We start from the raw sequence: 21,241 nt of genomic DNA, 5'->3' as shown, positions 1-21,241 counted from the left end.
AACTAGTTTGAGTGTTGTGTTCGGAACAAAGTCAGTCTACATGTGGGCCAAATATCATGAATTTAAGAAGGCATGTCAAATTTTTACAGTGTGCTCGGCATGTTTTTGGATCCTTGTGTGTGATAATGAACCACTCCAGTGCTACAAAAAAAAACGTTCAATGCTCAGGGGAAGAAAACCTTATTCCAATTTCCTTTGTAATTGCGATTCTTTTATTTTTTATTTTTTTTTCGAGTTTGAATAGGACCAGTTGTGCATATGTTAATTAATCCCCAGTCGCCAAATGAAATTCAAACTTACCTGTAAGGCAGACACAAGCGTATGTGATATAAGACAAATAAAAACACTTTTTTTTGTGCACGCTCAGTTGTTTTTGGACTCGGAGGTCTTAATTGCATTGTCGTTTGTGTCTACTAATGGCTGGGGGGGAGTTTGGCTTTGTGAGACTGTAGAAAGGAAGGAGGGAAAAAAATATGCCCAGCTTCATTTCAAGAGAAAATTCATTCTAGTATGTGCAAGACTTGCAGTTTGCTCTCCCAGCCCCGTGAGGGATTTGTTCATAATGGTGGCGGCACAGAAACGAAGCGTTTGATGAGGGCTCACCCCACAAAAAAATAAAATAAATAAATAGATAAAACTATTTTCAGTTTTTTTTTGTATCTGTATCAGTGATGAATAATATAATAACAAAATGTTAATGACAATAATTGCATAATTTGTTTTTGCACTCTCCTGACAGTGTTTCAAATGTCCATTACTAGTAAACCAATTTGTTTCTTTCTGTTCGTATTTACGTGAATTGTGTAAAAAATTTGAACTCACCTGCCTTTTAACTGGAGCTCGGAAGAGGGGGCACATAAGCCCAATTCTGGCTTCACCCCAGCCTACCTCTCTGAGCTCCTCCACCCCTCCCACTCCTCAGGTCTTCGGACCAGATGCTACTAGAGGTGACGAAGACTAAGCGGAGCCTCAAGGCGATCAAACATTTTCTGTTGCTGGGCCTTCCCTCTGGAATTCCATAAATGTTAGGCAAACCCTTCCCTGTCCATTGTTAAAACTTGTTTGAAGATGCGTTTTTATTCCTTGGCTTTCAATGCAACTCAAAATGACTCACTGTTCTCCTGTTTTCTGGTGTCGACTGTGTTAGTATTGTTAACTTGTAATTCAATTGACTAGTTTCACTGTCTTTGTTCTTGAATTATTATTTGTTTTATGCTGTGTAAAGCGCTTGTATATAATGTGCTATAAAAATAAAGTTATATTGTATTGTATGATATCAAAGTTAAATCACATTATCAGAAATCAGAAATCCCTTTATTGTCATTGTAAATTATCAAATGTAATCATCTAAATTATTTCTTTAGACAATTTACTCCAAAAAATAGGGTGGCCTTGAAGGGCGCGGAATCGAATAAAGAGAGTGATAAACTGAAGCCTGTTTGTGATATTTGTATGAAAACTGCTACTGTGGTTTGAATTCCCTTCGGGCCTTCCAAAATAGTCCTAAAATAATCATTCAAACCAAAAACCTGTGCATTTACATTGTGGAACCTTTAGACTTTTTTCTCGTCATGCTAGGTGTGACTTACAAACTTCATATGGCTGATTAAAATGGTCCTTTGTGGCGAAATTCTTTCAAAGGTTCTGAGGGTGCTCCTGAACATTTTTTTTGTATATTCACCTTCCGGGATGAATACGCTTGCAAGCTTGGAAAAATGTATTGAGTCGTTTTGTTTTTGAGAGATGCACAGACAATCCACCCATCCATTATCTGAGGTCACGTCTGCGACAAGCCTAGCCCAGCAGTTTTTGGGTAGAAGGCATAGTCCATACTGAAATGAATGTTGTTCTAGTTTTTAGTTCATTGAGACAGTATACAGTATTTCATAGTTTTTTTTCTCATGTATACTATACACTATACTAGACAGCTTAAAAGGAGTGTAAAACATTAGTCATAGACTTGTGTTGATGGTACATTTTCTTTCTTTAGTTGGCATTTGCTTGTCATGTTGGGCAGTGGTGACAGGAACAGTGTATTTTTCTTTTCAAATTAAGAGTTACTTAATTAGAACATGAGACAACTCGTGGAAGGCTGCCCATTTTGTTCAATAAAAACGACATTTCCCAATATGTTGTTATAGTAGTGCCTTTATTTTAAGTTTTATACAGATGTGCATTGCCAGTTGTGACGCAGCTTTCCGGCAAATGAGCCACAACTAAAATGAATTATGTTAAACAAGCTGTCTTTTGGGGTTACTGAAAGACTAAGTGACTCAGAGTCACTCCGAGCACCAACATACACTCGGCTCTTGATTCTCAAAGGGGCCTGGGAGAGCTCATGCAGTTCCCTTTGTGAGATGGCGAAACATAGCTCGTGCTAACTGCTAACTCGCTAATACATACGTGGACATGTCTGATGTGTCGTTACTGTAACTCCCGTGCGTTATTCAACATTAAAAATGATGAGTTGCGTTAAAGGGAGTTTGTTTAAGTGAGCTTGTTATTAGCACACAAATTTTGACACATGTATAGACCTACAAATTGTGTTAAGAGAAAGTCCTGAAAGTGTGATTAATTCAGTCTGGGGTAGTGCGACTAAACCCGATGTGCTTATTTGCGTCAAAAAGTCCACGGTCTTGCACTCACGCTTGCATTCTCATCAGGCGCTTATTAACTTGCGCTTGAGTAACAAGGCCGTCAGTGACATGAGAGGTAAAATACTGCCTTGACTGGAGAGACTCAGCACCTCGATCCATGCTAATGATCCCCCGGCACTGCACATAATTAAAGCCCCGGTCGTTACCCCCATGTCTCCTGGCGGGTGAAACGCGAGGTGGGGGCGGTATTCGTCGTCGTCGCGGTAGTAGCTCGAGGAGGTTCGGAAAACTTCAGAACGGCGACGGTCCATTATGTATAATTTCAAAACGCCATCGCAAGTGCACGGAAAAGAAAGTTTTCATTTTTAATGACCCCATCATGAATTATTCCATTTATCGTTCACATATGCGCACGCTCATTCAAAGGTGGCTGCTCGATGAAAGGTGAACGTAGGACCCGCGTGTGGCGAGCAGGTCGCACCTGTTGAACTCCAATGACTTTATTTGAGGCATTTCCCTTAGAATATACAAAATATATTTGTAGAGCGCCTTAATGAGGCTAATCACATCTCTCTGTGCCAGGGCTTGTTGTACGTACTTGTGTTCATCTTTTGGCACATCAAAATGCTTTTCTCTCGCTGGGTCATGACACAAAAATTCGCTCTAGAATGATCGAGCCAATAATGTGTTGGCCGAATTTTCCAGAATTGTTCAAAAACTTTATATGCTAGATTCAGTTGAGAATAGACTATTTTACACACTGCACATATTGAGAAAACAACTATTCGGTGTACCTGCAATTTCTTCAGATTAGAAAATAAAAATTTTATAGGAAATTGTCGAAATATGCGTGGCCTGTAATTGACACAAAGAAGTTCATAACAGCAAATAAATAGCAGCGCATGATTACCGGTACTTTTGTCTGAATAAAGCTGGTGAACTCACTTCAATATAGTTGGGTGGCAACAAGATGCCACAAGATGCAAAGCAAGCTATCTTATAAGTCTAAAAAAGAAGTAGTATTAAACAAGTCTAAAAACAATAAAAGTAAAACTTAACCACTAATGTAAAAAAAACTAATTATTAATATTAATTATTGACTAATATATATATATATGTATATTTATATATATATATATATATATATATATATATATATATATATATATATATATATGTATATGTTGTACTCTTCAGAGGATCCTGATCATGTTCCCATGTTTCCCCGTTTAATGACATCATTACCCGTTGTTGCACATCCAGGGATTCACAAGGCAAAGAAAAAAAAGCGGCGCCTTATAAACCAATAATGATTATCTTTAATACATGATTCATTAGTATGTCCTAAGGAAGCACTGTTTTTATTCCTAACAGGCTGACTTGACTGCTCACTGTGTGTGCGTGCGTGTGTGTGACTGCTTTGGAGTCCAAAAACATCCCCGGATTTTATTTATTTTTTTATTCTTAAGAAAGAAGATGAAGGGCGTCTTGCACCCTAATTGCTATCTATTATGTATGACAAGTCTCATGTTTGTTATTCCAGTGTTAATGAACGTATTAAACGCGATGGGACATTTCCATCCTGCAGCATGCATACAAGTTGCTGTAGTACCCCCGTTTGACCAACAGGTGCTGCTGCACACTCAGAAAAACTATCTGTATTTTTTTCTGAACCCTGTATAAGCGTCTTATTCTTGTTTTGTTTGTATTAAATCAAACTTTTCCTTATACTATTGTTAAGTGAATTAGCAAATCTTACATCAAATAGTGACTTACGAGCAAAGGTTTTTGAGGCTTTTATTTATTTCTTTGTACACGTGATTTATTTATTATATATTATATTTTTATGGTAGTACCCATCCATCCTTCCATCCATCCAATATCTGATCCGCTTCTCCTCACAAGATTTGCGGGCAGGCTGGAGCCTATTCCACCTGTCCTCGGGTGGTAGGTGGGGTACACCCTGAACTGGTAGCCAGCCAATCACAGGGCACACTAAGACAGACAACCACTCACGCTCGCACTGATACCTTGTGACAATTCAGGGAGTCCAATCAACCTACCATACATGTATTTGGAATATGGGAGGAAACCGGAGTACCCGGAGAAAACCCACGCAGACACAGGGAGAACATTTATTTATTTATTTATTCTATTTTTTTTATTTTCATATGTGGTTTTAGGGTATTAACTACATACTTTAAACTTTATTCATTCAGGTGTTTTTTCTTCTATAATTAAATTGTTATATTTTTGTTATTTTTTCACATGATTTTTTAAATTTTATTTTGGCTATTTTATTTTATTTTTTATCGGTATGAAAAAAAAGGTCCCAAACATTCCTAATTTTCTATAGACCAAAGTAAAAAAAAATAGAGTTCAGTAGACAGACTCATGTTCCTGCTCCTGTACCACTTGTTGCTAGGTAAAATGCAGTACTCATGGATGACATGGAAAAAACATGCAGCAGTTATAAACGGAAAACTAGGAGCAGGTAGTGATCCATCCCCGGACAAAGAGTCTGCAGGAACAATTTTGGTTGGTGTGTTTGGACTGTGGTGCCTGCAGGAACAAGGACTGAGAAGGAAGAAGGCGGGAGAAAGATTCACGTTCCTCAGCCTGTCCCACTTGTAAATTGGCAGAATCAGCAGGAACAGAATTCAGTTGGTACTTGGACTGAAAAAACACACACAGAAAAAAAATTCAATACAAATTCTTGCGTTTGCGCCTTGGAGCATAATCATATTACAACCAGGGGCAGAGGGGGCACAGTTCCCCCCTTGATGAGAGTCAACAGGAACAGCAATTGAAAAACGACAGGAATCTCCTCAAAAACAGTAAGTGATCTTTTTGACTGTTGGTTATTAACGGATCTTGTTACTGAATTCACTACCACTACTCTGTATTAACTATAAAACACATCTGTGTTGTGTGTGTGCGTGAGGTTGAGGTGGAGTCATACAAATCAGTGTGCTCCATCGTTCCAGGCGTGATTCACCCCTGAGGGAGGCTGCAGGGCCTGGGTCAGCCATATGGTGGCAGAAGACCCCCTCACCCACGTTGGGGCCTCATTCGCTAACCCCCTCCCACTTTGAGTGACATCCCAGGCCAATCAGTGACACTGACTGTCTTGTGGACCGGCTTATTCTCACACAACGGGGAAAGCAGTACTACAATAGAAACCAAAATAATAGCCAACCAGAATAATATAAGCTGACTAACCATTTTTACTTGGTTTATTTATTTATTTATTTTTTTAAAAAAGGTTTCGTGTGGACGCCCGCTGTTTGGCGGAGAAAGGGTTCAAGCTGGCCCACGAATAGTGAAATTCGGTGTATAATTGACGCATGTATAGCATATAGCATTCGCTTGAAGAAAATAAGAGAATAATCTTTTTTTAGTCATTTATTTTTGATCTTTGTTTTTTTTTCTTGTACAACACATTTTTGTATGTTTTAGGGTTTTTTGTAATTTTTTTCACATTTTGTTAAACATCTAAAAAAAAACATAGAAAACATATTCAAGAAACAGAAAAATAATTATTGGCAACAAAAACAGGGAGAAACTTCTGAAAATTTGAAAAAAAACATTGAAAATAAAAATTTTAAAATTCTGAAAACATTGAATACTTATTTTATAAAACAGAAACAAATACTTTGAAAAAGAGAAAAAAATGGTCCCAAAAACAAAGCACATAATTGTGAAGAAATACTTTTGTTTTTCTTTCTTTCTGACACACATGACGTTTAATCGATGTGTGAAATGGCTGCAAATGCTGCGCCAACTACTGGTGAGGAAGACATGTCACATCCATCCACGTCATATTTTTGGGCTTTAAGTATCGATGGCTGGTATCGGCTGCAAAAATGAGGGGTCTCCCCGATACATTGAAATAAAGGTCAACCCTAGTCAGTTCCATTTTTTGTTTATGTAAAGAAAAATAAATAAACAAATAATGATTTATTTTATTTTTTTGGGTTCAAAAGTTTAACATTTTGCATGTGTTCTGCTTGTGAATGCTGCTCATAGCTGATTGGATGAGAGAAAATCACATAGTTAAAGTTAGGGTAACTGTTCTTTTTTAATGTATAATTTAATATATTTATGATATGTATTTTCTTATTATAGCTGCTCTTGACTTGCTTGGTGAAATCCTGTGTTTTCCGTCTCCGAATAAAGTTCCTTGCCAAACATACAAATATGTAAACGATGTGATTAGTCCTTATTAACTCTAATTCAAACATCTCCTCCCTTCTTTTCTTGGACACCCATGGCCATTCTCCGGAATTTCCCTTAAAAAAAAAAAAAGAGTCAGCATTTATTACTTAGTATAAAAAAGAAGTCGTAGTACATAGCCTGAGGCGAACGGATTGGCATTCCGCATGTCTTCATCCAGCCTCATTTTAATGAGGCAGAGTCCATTGGAAATTAGTGCATGGGGCACTCCATAGGCACTCAGTCATCATAAACTAGGAATATACTGTATACAGCACTTTAGAAAATGTATCAGACCGAAGGTGGGCCAAATATGGGCGTGGGCCACTCCGTTCTTACATCTGGCCCATGGAGCAGTTACATTATCGAGCGCTGGAATATTAATATGGAATCCTTTTGCCGAAATTGGCTAATTGAAATGTATTGTTTGTTTTTTTTTGTTCATTTGTCATTATGTACTATTTTAAATACAGTAAAACAAGTATTTTTTTTTGTTATTACATTAAATAACTAATTATGGGCGGCACTGTGTTCAATGGATTAGCACATCCGCCTCACAGTTCAGTGGTGCAGGGTTTCGATTCCGGGCTCCGGCCTTTTTGTGTGGAGTTTGCAGAGATGTCTCCGGGTGCTCCGGTTTCCTCTCATGTTCCAAAAACATGTATGATAGGTTTATAGCGCACTCTGAATAGTCCCTAGGGGTGATTGTGAGTGTGAATGTACTACTGTACTACTGTACAAAGACGACTGGGATAGGCTCCAGCGTGTGTACGACCCTTGCGAGGATAAACAGCTTGGATAATAGACGGATGGATGGATAACAAATGATTTCATTAAATTCCTCAAATTAGTGAAAAAGCTCAAATTTCTCTTAGTTTTTAAATTAATTTAAAAATTATATTTTTGAAATTGTTTCATTATTGAACCGAGACTTTCTGGCACAGCGGTCACCAATGGTGTAGTGGTACACTCGCCCGAGTTGTGTGCGGGCGGCGTGGGTTCAGTTCCCATTCAGTGACGGTGTCTATGTCTGCCCTGTGACTGACTGGCGACCAGTTCAAGGTGTAGTGCGCCTTTCGCCCGTACTCAGCTGGGATAGGCTCCAGCACCCTCCCGCGACCCTGTACAGGATAAGCGGTACAGATAATGACATAATGATATGACTTTCTGGTTCTGGTTGAATTACATTAAATGTTATTAATTTATTCAAATACATTTAAGTGCGGCAACATTAAAAAAAAATCACAAATTGTTTCACTCTCTTTTCTTTTAATATTTTGTATTGTCATGATTTTAAAATGGCGACAAAAAAGTATTTTATTAACGTACAAACACATTTAATTAATTCGACATGTGGAGGAGCAGGATTTGTACCCAGAAGCAGACTTGACACGGAGGTTGAAAAGTAAAAGTCCATCTACGGAAATACAAACAACAGAGAACAGGGCTGGATTCAGAAAACGTGGAAGAATATCCTCACTAGAAGAAAGTTTGACGTACTGACAATGTGTCACTGAGTAACTGGAGCTTAAATACTGTACGACATCAGGCCTATATGACAACAAAGGAACAGAGCACAAAAGGGTAATAGCAACTGCATTACAATGAACAACCAATCACAACACTATAACATTTTAACTTGATTTATCTGTATACAGATGTTTTTATTTTGTGCAACAATGTGATGAAATAAAATTGAGTATATTCAACCACCGTTTTTTTGTGTTCCTAAACTTCATTTGTTAGTTATAATTCCTTGAAATACTTTTTACCAATTTAAAACATGATCAAACGAAATATTCGGTGGAAGAATTTAAAATATTTGCCTTTTTTTAATTGAATAATTATTTTTAATATTTTTTTTTAACTTCTACGATAACCCATGTACCACTTTTAAAAACAAAATAATTCCCGCTGCTTTGGACTACCAAGCCATCGTATTGTGCTTCAATGCAGACGCTGTTGACTTGTAAATGCCACCCAGTGTGCATCTCTTCCTCTTCTTCTCTAATGCAGGATGGCTCACCTTTTTGTATTCGTAAAGCGCACCTTCTTTGAGATTGTTACAGGTGGTCTGCCCCCTTGATACAATATATGGGTGTATTTATTTATATAAGTGACATATGAGCTAATTATGCAGCAGAGGAGGTGCAGAGGGGGGCACACGGGGGCCCCTGACCCTTCCTCACCAGCCCGCTAATTAATTAGCCGTGTTTACGCTCACCATTACAACCTTGACAGCTCGTTACCCCCTTCATCCTCGTCCCGCGACAAATTACCAGACGGAGGGAACTGATGCTGGAGGTGGCACGTGTGTGCGTGCGTATGTCGCCCCACGTCGGGGGGCCCCCCTCAAAAAATAAAAGCCCAGATGAGTCGTCACAAGTGGTGCCGTGTCTCCGAGATATGAGATATTCAAATGAGACGCTAACGGAGAGGGACCGCGCCGAGCCTGATGGCTAATGTTAATGTTCTCATTTGAATATGAAAAGGAAAGTCTTGCCCCTATGTGTGTGTGTGTGTGTGTGTGATCAAAAAACGCTCTAGTGTGTGTTCTTCAGGCTTGACTGACAAGACAATGGAGACAAACAGTCGCGACTATTATGGGATGAATGTAGGGCATATTAGACCGATTGTCATCGTGTGGAGACAACACAAGATGGCCAACTGTTGAAATAGTTCATATAGGTGCTTACACCCTTCAACCACCATGGATTAATTTTCCTAAAAATAAATAAATAAATAGAATTTAAAAAAAAAATCTAATAAAAAAAAAAAAAGAGCGGGGCATTAAAAAATACGGAAAAAATCCAAAATAAGAAACAGCATTGAAAAAAATACAAATTTACAGGCACCGAACTGCGAATATCCAGCAGTCAACTGTTTTTTAGGTTGTAGTATCACCAATCACCACTAGATGACACATCTGTCTTAGTTCTGCTTGAACTGAGTCTATACTACGATGCAATTCGGTCTATTTTTTTCCCTGCGGATTTGAAATAATATGCCGGACAAACAGTACCTCAAATGTTAACATTTTCAGTTGAATTTTGTAAAACCATAAATAAATTAATAATAAAAAAATAGTTTTTGCACTTAATGTTGGTTTTTTGTTCCGCAGTTTTGTGCCATCCTTGAACATATTTTTCATGCACGGGAGCACGTTGGAGTTGGATTAAACAAAAAAAATTGTGGTTATTCTGTTGTATGTGTCAAATCCTTTGTTGTTAGTGAGGATAGTGGATCTTTCATCCGCTCACTGACAAATGTAATATCAACGAAATATATTGAGCATGTATACCATACACGTATTTTGTCAAGATTTAAATTAGTATTTTGGTCATCCATCTGGTTAGCAAATGTGTGGTCCTAGGTGCCCCCCCTCCCCAATATTTATTTACAATGCTCCATACAAATCAAAGTTATTGCAAAAGGAACCGACGTCAACCAAAAGATCATGCACAAATGTGGGAAAGATTACAAATTTATCAAAAGGAGCTTGCGAAACAGATGCAAGGAGGAACAAACCTACGGAACACTTACAAACAGGTGAGGAGGCGAGGCAAGACAAGATAAGAAAAAAAAAAAAACATGGCAAGGAACTCAAGGAGCGAGTTCAAGAAGTCTAGACTAACGTTCGGCTACGGAGGAGAGCAAGTGACCTTTTCAAGGCAGCTAATTACAAACTCCCACAGGTGTGTAGGAACCGCCCACATCGATCAAGCAGCAGCTGGAACAAAAAAAAAAACACAGCCTAGAGCACAGAAATGACAAAAGTCTTGTAAAACAGTCAAATATTATACCTGTAATTCATATCTTTATTGCTGTGTTTTGGAACCAAAAGAGAAGTTATTTTCTTTATTGTATTTTGTGTTAGCCAAGTCAAATTTATTTATAAAGCTCTCAATCACAAAAAAGTCTCAGTGATTCACAGGCCCACAGTTGACGAATACATATTAACGACATACCTTGATTTAAAACAACCCCAGAGGGAAAGGAAAAGAAAATATATATATATATTTTATGCTGTACTTGACATATATATTTTAAATTCATAAACAGATTAATCAATTATCGGAATTTTATTCTGCCATTATCGGAATCTGCATCAGCCTAGAAAGAAAATCAGTATCATTGGATCCTAATGAAGAGTGGCAATCACTTTTCTGGTTGGTTTGTGTTTTTTTATTTTATTTTTACTTGGAGCGTCAGAATTTCCCAACGCACATGAACACAACACAAAGTCTCTCATAGAGAACATACTGTAGTAATTCATGTTGCAGGAGTGGGCAACAGGTTTTACAGTATGCCTCCCTCATTGTATACTGAATATTTAATTAATATTTAATCTATTCATGGTAATTATCTGACGTGTCAGATTACCAACATCACTTTTTGACCTCCATCTCTGCGGATCAGCCTCGTGAACTGGGGGAAGGTTAGTTAGTGAAAGCTTGAAACAATTAAATGTACCCCGCCCCCTCTGTTATGTATGATTCAAAGAAGGATTTTTGAATATGTTTATGGCGAACTTTCCTTTGGAGGTGGGAGTTGCGTCCGGAGGCTTGATGGACAGACGTTAGTAAAACAAAGCACCGGCTCGTCTTCGATTGCCTTGGGCTGCATCTGATGAGGATTCAAAAGAGCGACGGAAAGGTGGAAGCGCACCCGTGAATTGCTTTTTTTATAACACGCGGGCAGAATTGACATAGTTAAAAATAATTAGTGTGTAGCCATAACGCAAGTGTTTTTTTTTTCACCCCCTTTGCTAGGGGATCGTGACATGCCGCATTACCCCAAGAGTACCCGCAGCCATGTATCAACCTAATTAATTTTCCACTAGCACTGGCTGAAACATTAGGTCCACCTGTGCAAGCTAATGAGATCTTGCATAAAAAATTCTGGCCTCTACAAACATACTATCGCTCACTTTTGATTGACCCTTGTTTAACAATTCAGAATGAAATCTCAATGGTTGAACGCAATCTGTACAGCTTCCTTTTTATTGATTCATTTAGTTTTTCCGTGCTCAAGAAAAACAGCCATTTATAATATTTTGCTTTATTAAAACTGAGGGGAAAAAAACACATTAAATCAAATGTTAACCATTAAAGAGTTTGTGCACCATGATTTGATGCCGCATTCCAATTCTGTGTGCTGTTCCCGCCAGCAAGCCAAACTTGGCCACCAGGAGGCAGCACTGGATAATAATCATGCAGGCATGAATGAATAATAGACTTCTTCTACTACTAGTTAGCAATTTCCTGGAATATTAGTCATTCAATACAGATGATAAAGAATACCTATATGTGTCCGCCAATATCCATTTCTTAAGTTGTATAACCACAACTATCGATGCTAACATTAGCATGCCGGTGGGATAACGAATTAAATGTTAGCATTAAGCTAGTGGCGGCCTTCTTAAGGGAATGTAGTTTGGCTGTTTTAAATACTCAATGTGTAATTCGCTTTATTTAGTCACGTTAGAAGAAACGAAGAAGAATAAACAGTTTGAATTATACATTTGGAAAATTCTGAGGAAATAAATTGATTTATGCTATTAATAGCAGAAAAAAAATATTTTATGATTTAAAAAAAAGTTTAAATTTTCTGAAATGAAATGTTATAATATTAAAGCTGAATTAGTACAAGAATTGTAACGCAAAAATGCCACCAGTATAAACACTGTCGTTTGATTAAATGGTTAATTATATTAAGTTAAAGGCAAAAGTTGCACAAGAAACGTCTCACCAGAGAGCCAAGTGAAGTCCTTCAAAGTCAACGGCGCAAACATTGACTCAACTGTTGAAACAATGCAGAGTAAAAGGCGTTCATTTTAGACCGTAGGGGGCGTCGCCATCATCATTGCTTCTTCAACCACATCGGAAGGAGCAAATTTTAAGATGTTATATGCGCTTTATGCAAGCAAAATAGGGCCTCCACTCTCCTTTATGGAAAGCGCTTGAAAGCCGAAAGCGTCTTTAAGAATTGACACACCCTCTAAAACATACATGGCATGAAACGACTTAAAGGGGGCCTCGACTTCAATTTTAATATAACTGGAAGGGTGGTGGTGGCGGGTTGAAAAATAGCATTTTAGCACAGGCGGGCAACAGCGGGGGCGCCACAAAGCGAGCGTCTAAAAGAGAATGCGGCGCTCACATCACATGTGAAAAGGCAAAAACGCTGCCTGGCAGGCGAGCCTGATGGAGAGTGACGAAGACGACCCAAGAAGAAGAAGAAGAAGAGGAGGAGGAGTAAGTGAGGAAGAAGCTGAGACTCATCCAAAGCAGATTTCACCTTTTTGCATCACTTTGCTTTTTGGAGCACATGTCCGTTCGCGCCAGATGGAGTGAGCCCTTTTCATTTTTTTTTAGGGGGGCGGGGGGGTTGAAAGTTGAGGTTTGAGTTCATCTAAGTAAATAACAAAAAAAAAAGAAGATGAAGAAGAGCTCCATGACACGTCTCATTCATCCAGTGGCTGAAACAACAAAGAAAGTGGAACAAAAGAACTCAAAACACAAGTAACTCTCTATTGCTCTGCTCGTTTGCAGCTAACTTTAAGTTAGCTTTCTGCTTGCCGTACATTGTGCGACTACTGAATTGGACAATCGCAAAAAAATATATATATATAAAAAAATATATATAATTTATATATATACATATATATGTATATATTAATCAGAACAGTCATAAAATTATTATAATTTTTTTAAATATTTATGTATCTATTTTTAGATAAACAGGATAAATGTTACTTTTAAGGAGTCACATTTGTTTCGTTTGCCTCTGTTGTCTGAAGACGCAAAAAAGTCTTTACCAGCTGAGTCTTGTTAAAGGTTTGGTCGATTAATTTTATTTGTGGGACAGTGTACATTGTTGAATATTTCAGAAGTTTTTAAAAAAAAACTTGGGTGAACTCAAAATTTCAAGGCAACAAACTTCAGACACTTGACGGTTGACTGAACCAACAAAGACTGAAAGGAACCAGGCAACCATCAATCCAAACAAGATGAGACAACAGCGACAAAATGCCAAGAAATTGACAAGACAACAAGGAACACCTGGACAAGCCACAAAGGGTTGGAGGGAGCTGATTGGGCAACAAAAGGGATTGGGTAAACGAACGCAGGTGGACACAATAAGCGTGACGTGTGACACACAAAGGAACACAAGGAAAAACATGAAACTAACTACAAAACCAAAAAACAACAAACACACATCATGACAAATATCAGACAATCAGCACCGATACCAGGTATCAGTACCAGGCCCATACTGGCCTAAGTTTAAGGTATCAGGAATTCTTGGAGGCTGCTGATACAGACCACTGATGCTGAAGGTGAAACAAAATCAGGCATTGTGTAAGTCGTCATGAGCAAGCCCAAGAGAGGCGGGGCGGGGGTGCGGCAGGGGCGGAGTTAACCTCATCACACCTCGGGATGGGCTGCAGAATGCAGATCAATGAGGCCAACCAAGGTGGCACGGTGGCCCGACTGGTTAGCACGATGGACTCACATTGAGAGACCGCAGCGGTCGTGGGTTCGAGTCCGGCTGGAGCTTGCATGTTCGCCCCGTTCCTATGTGGGTTTTCTCCGGGTATTGGGGTTTCCTCCCGCATTCCAAAAACATGCATGGCAGGTCGATTGCACACTCTAAATTGTCCTTAGGTATGATTGTGAGCGTGGATGGTTGTTCGTCTCTGTGTGCCCTGTAATTTGCTGGCAACCAGTTCAGGGTGTCCCTCGTCAACTCACCAAAGATAGCTGGGATAGGCTCCAGCGCCCCCAGTGACCCTAGTGAGGAGAAGCGGTACAGATAATGGCTGGATGGATGGAGGGAGGCCAACCAAGTGCAAGTCAAGCTTGTGTGTAAAACTCTCGTGAAGCCATCCTCGCTCTTTAGACACCTCAACTTGAAAAATTACAAATAAGAATTTATGAACAAGTTCAGAACCCGTATGTGAGAACTATATTTTTTTTATTTTTCAATTAAAGAAGAAAAAGGAAAAGCTTGCGTGACTGAGTTGAAAATATAAAATGTATCATTTATGACAGAGTACAGTATTTCACGGATTTTTTACGTTATAATAATGAACTTTATTCTGGTAAAAAAAATAATTAATCTTGTCTTCTTTTCTTGCAAAATAACTTTCTTTGTACTATTTCAACTCCCAAAAATGCACATTTTGAAAAAAATAAAAATTACATTTCCAATATTATTTAAAGATTAGCAAATTTACAACCGTTCGTACAAAATCCAATTATACTTTTTTTAATTGTGAAATTTCAGATTTGAGGTTTCAGACTTTTAACCTTTTTTAACCACCTTTTTTTTTTAACCACCATTTTTTCTTGCAAAACTTTTTTCCATATTTCATCTTAACTATCGCAAAACTTTGAGCTCCATTCCTGTAAATGGTTCCCATCTATCTAAAAGGTTAGATTTATTGTTACAAACTTTTTGGGGTGATATTTTGTTGTTGTTTTTTCTTTTTCCGAGTCATAAAATTAAAACTATTCTCATATATCATCATTGACCAATATATATATATATATATATATATATATATATATATATATATATATATATATATATATATATATATATATATATATATAATATTTCAACTTCACTTTCCATTTGCAACATCTGACTTTTCTTTTTTCTTGATTACAACTTTAGAATTCTCATAAAATTCTGACTTAATATTTAGAGAATGCAATTTTTGTCATAAAAGTCCAACTGCATTCACACGTTGTTTTTTTTTTGTTGCGAAATTTCAATTTTATTTTATTTATTTAAACTTTTTGTGAAATTACCACTTCATGCTTGTCATTTGCTCGTTTTATTTTTGTCCTTTAAGATCACAACTTTTAACTTGCAAAATTATGAATTATTTCAGTTTTCAATTTGATCCCTTTAAAATAATGACATTTCAACATAACTTATGACTATTTTCAAAACTGCTGATGGTTTTTTTTCATTATTATTTTTACTTTGTCAAATTACATATTTGTTCTTGTTAAATTAGAACTTATGTTAGTCTCACAAAAAGACAACTTTCCCCATCTTTGCATACGGATCTATCTATTCGGCACACAACAACATTATCGCCCTAACATTCCGGCAACATTTCAATTGATTACATGCATGCTTCACAACTTTTTTTGAATACCTACTGCGCAATTTTGTTGTTCTAAGAAGTATTCCTACACTAATAATAATAAAAACAGAAAAAAGCTCGTTAACGTTGTTCTCCCCGTCGACTGGGACGTGTCCATTTTCACATGTGGAAGGCGTAGCGGTGGGCACACGGTGACTGATTTAACGTTTGCGGGGATCCGATGGCCTCGGGCAAGTTATTCTAAGAGCCCCCTGATGTCAGTGGGACTGCCTGGCGGAATAAAAGGCGAGGCAATAAAGTGGGGGAGAAAGTAGCACACGCGCATTGAAAATGGGGGGCCTCCCTGAGGCGATGGCCCAACTGGCCCGTGGTTAAATCCTCCACTGAAAGTGTAATAATCACACCAGATCCCCACAGAGGGAACCAGTTTGTGTGTGTGTGTGTGTGTGTGGGGGTGTGTACAATGGGGGGTGAAGATTCAGAGACACCAAAACAAAAGGCGTTCTTCTGTCTTGTTCTCACAGAGGGAAAACAAACCAAAATGTTGACACAAAAAATGTGGACTTTGAGCGATCAGTGATTGCGACAATTGCAAAGTTTCCCTCTCTATGTTTGTACCCACCGATCAGTTGTATCAGTGCCATTCAAACCTGTACAAAAGTCTTCATCCATCATTTTGATCGCAATCGATAGTTGAGCACCAAAATAGGTTGACGCCAAATTTTCTTTCTTTATATCCACGCAGATATTTCCAGGCCATTCTACCGTACCAGTCATGAACTTTTGAGTCTGATAGCACCCTCTCTTCGTGGAAAATTTTTTTTCATCACATTTGTGAAAATTCTTGCTAGTCAATTTTACAATTTTTTTTGTATAGTCAGTTTTTTTTTTGTCCCATCCAAATTTTGTAAGCCATTTTTTTGTGCCAACAAAAAAAAATAACATTTTGGTCAAACTGATAAAAGTGGCGGTCTGTTCCTTTTTGACCCATAAGTTGTTCATTTTTGACCAACTTAAAGTCCAACTGCACTTTTTAAAACATCACACACAAGTCCATTTATACTGTTCGCGTTCCGAATTATGTAAATGAGCAGTTGTGCATCGTCCGACGGCGTCAATTAAAGGGACCACAGCGGCGTCTGCGCTTTTGTTCTCGACGCTAGCCAGCGGGAGGTGCGCTAATCGCGGCGGCTAAGGTCAAACTAATTAGCGCGCCGCTTGAACCCGCTGCTAAAAGTCACACAAAAGATGTGACAGAGGTGAAATGAATCGAGCGCGGTAGAAATGCCGTAATTAGCTCGGAACAGGAAGGTTCCGCTTTTACTTTGCAAAACACAAAAGGAGTGCGAAAGGAGGCTTTTATTTGCGCGGGGTTGGGAAAAGGACAGCCTCAATGAAAACATGCGCCGCTTCATTAAACAGACACAACGGCGTACAATGCTTTTTGTTTACATATGTTAAATAAAGCATATCATTACGCTCCACTGGCTGCTAAGTGGTGGCTTTTAAAGACCCATGAATTCAATTAGACTGTTAAGTGCACCCCCAATCCCCCCCTCCAAGTTTCATGATGCACATGATCAAGGGGGAAGCGTCCTGTCAGCCATTTTGAAGAGTTTTTTACTAAGGTTCTGTAAATACTCTGACGTAAAGCTAATCACTCATTTTTGTGCAGCATGATTTACAGCATTTAATTGCTTGAAATATATTATTCCCCCAAATTAAAAAAAAACAACAACATTTGTTTAAACTCAGTATTTTTTGGGTCATAAACTTAATTTGTAATGTTATAACTACAGATAGTCTAGTATTTTTTTTTTCTCAGGCTCATACCGATTATTGGTTGATATTGGATATTACGGAAAAGGGAAACTATTGCTGGCAAAATTTTTAAGATTACAAACTTCAACACTCAACAACACCAACAGGGATGGTTCTGACAGCTGTTTTTATTTATTTTTTCCATGTATGTAAATGAAACACGAAGATGGATGGAAAAGATAAAGGGTTTGAAAATTATGAAAAAAAAAATGAAAAAAACAACATAAAATGAACCTACCATGGTATGCTGATGGTTAAGAGAAACGCTAACACAAGGCAAGGCAGTTTTATTTCTATAGCACATTTCAAGACACAAGGCAACTCAATGTGCTTCACACGAGCAGAGACAACACCTACAAGCATTTACAAACACAGCTGTTAAAAACATTCAGAAGCAAAGCATTGAAAACAAAAGTAGATAATAAAAAATACTAAAAAAACATTTGAACGCATAAAAAGAAAAAAAACACTGAAAAGTAAAGTAAAGAAATGAAAGGCTGTTAAAAGTATTTCAAAGAAAAAAAATTAAAATCGTTCAGAGGATCTTAATCTTAAAATTTTAACCTGGATGTAAACGCATTTTTACTCAGGGATGACTTTATATATATATATATATATATATATATATATTTTTTTTTTTGGCATCTTCTTCCATTTGTGCGCGGCATAATGTCTAAATGCAGCTACACCATGTTTACTTTGAACTCTGGGCTCCACTAACTGACCTGAGTCTGCAGACCTCAGAGCCCTGCCGGGTTTGTATTCAATCTGAATTTCTTGAATGTATTCAGCAACCTAAAGAATTTATTGACCAGTTGCAGAATTTTCAAATCTATTCTACAGCTAAATGGGGGACAGTGTTAAGATTTTAGGCCTGGAGGAAAGTTCTCTTTATTGTGGTTAGAATCCGAGCTGCAGCATTCTGAATAAGCTGCTGCTGCCTGATTCTCTTTTGAGGGAGTCCAGTAAGAAGACCATTCCAATATTCAAGTCTACTGGTTGATTGATTGATTGATTGATTGATGAAAGTCAGTTCTGAGTCCATCAGCACCCCAACATTTCGGACATGGTCATTGGTTTCTAAAGACAATTACTCCAGGTGTTGTCTAACAGCAATCCCCCTTATTTGATTGTCGAAAACAATTACCGCTGTTTTGTTTTGGTTCAGCTGAACAAAATTTTGATTCATCCAGTTGTTAATTTGATTGAACTACTGACATATTGTAGCTTTCTGTTTGTAGCGATTCATACTAGTGACCTATTGGGAGCTGCACACACCTCTCACCATCTCAATTGAGTCCAATCGTAATCAGCTGGCAAGGCTTACTACAGCTAATCAGTAGGATTTTGATTATCCCCTAAACTGTAGAAAAAAAGGATGTGATAGAATAAAAAACAGACTGCACTTTTGGACTCAGCATTCCACTTCCGTTTGAATCAGCAGAAAAATCAAGCTCAAGAGAATATTTTTTTCAAATTGTTCCCCAGTGTAATCAGTCTGCTCTCAGGGATTGCTGCAGAAATCATAAAAGGACCTGAAATGAAACTGAACGTCGAAGCACAAATTTAAAAAATGATACAGATAATCAAAAACAATTAGAGACTCATCTGGTAATCGATTAGTTGTCGATTAATCGTTGTGCCTCTTAAATTTAACAACAAGACTGAAAGGAAATAACAGAAGAGTTCACCCAAAAAAAATCCCTTGGAAAAGGATGTCGAACCGCGACTAAATGTGGGTTAGCAGTAATATTCATCTTCAAGGTGTGTCCCTGCTTGCACCAGCAGAGGGCTCTGATGGCTCCACCCCTCCTTCATCGCCTTCAGTCTGACATTCGAGTGTTTCACGTTAGGTCGGCTTTAGCGGGGGAATGCTAACGAGAGCCCCGCCACGACTCCTCGGAGGCTCGGCTAAGTACGGTGTGTGGCGTATAGTGTGAAGTGGGGATGGGAAGAGGATGGTGGGGGTCTGCGTGCAATGGCGGGGGGGGGGAGGCGTGTATTGGGGGGGTTGGGGTGGTGTCCCAGTGGTTGTTTGCCTCTTTTCCATCAAGAGCCCTCATCTCCTTTATCCCCTTTGTGGTGGAGGCCCTCCTCGGGCACTTCCCTCTGAGGGGGGATCTAAAAAGAGCAGCTGCCGGGGAACCAGTGCCATTTCCTCCTGCTGTCACCCTCCCTCCTCCCTCCCTTTTCCTTCCCTCCTCACCCCTTATTAATATGCATATGAACTTGTTTCTCTTAGTTCCGAACTCCAATGACAAAGTGGGAAAGCATATGCCTGAAATATTCATGACGGCGCGCGGTAATTAAGCGGCGGCGAAGGCGACTCCATCAACTAGCTCACTTCCAGATTTTTTTTTTTTTTGGTTTGTGAATGTTCGGGTTTTTTGTGTTTAAAACCGCCTCTCTCTCTCTTTTTGTTCATCGCCAGGACTAAAAAAAGAAACATGTTGTCCTCTTTGCCTTTTTCCCGAGCACATTCTTAGAAATGAGACGCTTGCGGAGGATACGTGTGCGACATCATTAGTTTGTGTTGACAATTAAAAGTTAGGTCAAAAATTAACTATAACTTTTTGAAAATGTGTACGTATGAATAGACACTGTCATTTAAAGATAGTGTTATTTGTTTTTTTGGTGCCTATAACAGCTGACTTCAGGCAGTAGGCAGGGTGCCCCCTGAACAAGCTGCCAGCCAATCGCAGGGCACACAATGTATCTCATTCAAATGATACAGAGAAGCTCATCGCATTGTACCCTCTTGAACTGAGCCATATAAAAATCCAATGTTAATCACTCTGAATATTATCGTTTCGCTTTAAAATCAATCATGTTGACTTGTCTTTTGAAGAGATGCCCACACCTCAAAGACAGATAAACAGATCGAGAAAATAAAATCAACTCCATAAATCTGGAAACCACTGTCGACATAATCCAATGCAATACAATAGAAATATGGTGGGAATTTGTGGAGTGAACAGAGAGACATTGAAGGCAGAAGATGCAGCTGAAGGAGAATGAGCGAGGCCACCAGAGAGATGGATGGAGAGGTGGTGGTGGATGTGGGGGGGAGTCGGGGTACGGAAGGTGAGGAAAGAGGGGGGCCGGTGGTGGGCTACAGGGATGGAGGAGGGAGCAGGAGAGTCGAGTGTGGGGGGGGGGTGTATGCGAGATGTTTGCCGATGCTTGACAGCGAGGTAGATTGTATCTGACGTGAAGCCCGCAGATGAAAGGAGAGCGGACAGCTGGCCCAGTGCACTCGGCGCACTCCGACGCTCACCTCGCAGTCCTCCTTATCCCCGCCTCTTCCTCCCTCCTCCTCCTCCTCTCCTTGTGACGCCTCCTCACTCCTCTCCTCGCTTCGCCTTGCTGCCACGCTGGCTTGTTTGGTCAATAAGCATTTATTAGCGGCCGTTACACGCGACCTCCCTGTTGCATCAATTATGGAGAGATGATCGGACGGGAACATCTGCAAAGCGCCCGT

Source organism: Idiotropiscis lumnitzeri, chromosome 8 (genome assembly GCF_059441095.1).
Source record: "Idiotropiscis lumnitzeri isolate Australia: NSW breed Sydney's pygmy pipehorse chromosome 8, RoL_Ilum_1.0, whole genome shotgun sequence".
NCBI lineage: Eukaryota > Metazoa > Chordata > Actinopteri > Syngnathiformes > Syngnathidae > Idiotropiscis > Idiotropiscis lumnitzeri.
This window is presented reverse-complemented; position numbering follows the sequence as displayed.